The following is a 1,718-nucleotide window of genomic DNA, read 5'->3' as shown; positions in this document are numbered from 1 at the left end:
GCCTCTAACTTCCTCTACTATGACTGTCTGTACTACTATTATTAGTCTGTCTGTAGCTAAGCTTGCCCAGTTGGCCACTCTTTATTTAAAAGGTTTTAAATACAACTCAGATTCACCTCTAGCTCTAGCCACTGAGTCCAGTCCTTTGGGTTGTCCTCTTCTAGTCTTCTTAATCTTGAGGCTTTTCGACAATTCCCACCAACAAAATGCCCAACCAGAGATTTTACTATTTTTGATAGGATAGTACATAGTATACATACTGTACTGTTCTATGTGACCTATATTCCTCATTACTTAAAAATGAGATTCATCAAATCGTCCTGATATGAGTGAGTATAGTAAACCTGGTTGCAATCTATGTCATAGTATGAGCCCTTAAGGTTGAAAAAACAGGTTGTACATGCATGTAAATTTAAATCCACCAGTAACACCATTAAAGGAGGAATTTGCTAGTCAATTGAGGCCTTTTCCACAATCTCACTTTATAGAGCTACCTCTGAGGAGGGGGAATTATAAACATAAATAATCAAAAACGTTACCTTGCGGGGGAATGATAGCATGACTCCCAATAAATGTTCAGAGTTGAAAGCTATCTGCTCTGCCCTACAAGCCAACCTCAGGATTACAAAGGTTGCTAAGCCTCCCTAGTCACATAGCCATCTAGAAATAACTGCCCTCCCGCATCCCAGGTCTCGTGGAAGCACAAAATATCCAACTGTGTGCACATATCTTGTCCCTTTTCATCTGCCAAAAAAGCTCATTGCTCAATGCTCAATGAATCCTTCTGGGAGTTCTGGAGTGCCTCAACTTCTCTTAGCCTATCTGTAGTTTTTATTATTTCCAGGCCCTCACCTCGGCCACCGGTAACCTAATGAAACTTTAATTTGGTCCTGGCAGGTCGGTCGATATCTGCTAATGCATCAAAGCGGTTAGAGGTAGGGATGGTAAAGGTGCTAGCTCCAACAACAGTGCCACTTTCTCTAATCAGAGGGGCCCTTACTTAGCTCCAGCCTGCGTAGCTATCGCAGCCCCATGTGTTTGATCATTAGGTTTATATAAATACCCAAGAGGCAGCAATTCGATTTCACTGGAGTCTAAATGGGAACTCATACTTCCCAATAAAAGGCTTTTGGCCAAAAGTGGGGAGTTCAACTTAACAATAATGCAGTCCCCTTGATGATTAGTGCCATCAGGACCAATCCATCCCACGCTCCTGACCATCAAGATGTTATGAGCCTGACAGAGCGAAAAGCCTCTGTTACAGACCAGTCAGTTTAAGTTTTTATTGAATAACTCTTCATTCGCTTTCTTCTGACCCTTAATCTGGGGGCAACTGCAAGGATATCTAAATATGGGCATGCTGCGGGGGGAAGGCCTTTTACAGGTTATCTCTCTTCTTCTATGTCTTTTCTTGCCATATTCTGGCTCCTTTCAATTCTTTGTCTGCTTGTTGCCCCCATCCCGACTAGGGTATCTTTAGAATTATCACCACTGACTCCGTCCAACGTATGAGGCCTGTCTTTATCTCTAGGTAGGTGAGTTGGAGGGTTTGACGAAAAATTAGTGACACCGTTGATGGGCTTATCCCTGTGGCTAAGCTCTAACAAGCATGGTTTATCTGTAACCCCGGGGGCTTCAGAGTCAGGGCAAAAAGAGAGGACTTCGGAGTTCCCGTTCACAAACTTTATGTCCTGTAAAACATGATCTATAGCATCCAA

This window comes from Triturus cristatus, chromosome 8 (genome assembly GCF_964204655.1).
Source record: "Triturus cristatus chromosome 8, aTriCri1.1, whole genome shotgun sequence".
NCBI classification, from domain to species: Eukaryota; Metazoa; Chordata; class Amphibia; order Caudata; family Salamandridae; genus Triturus; species Triturus cristatus.
This window is presented reverse-complemented; position numbering follows the sequence as displayed.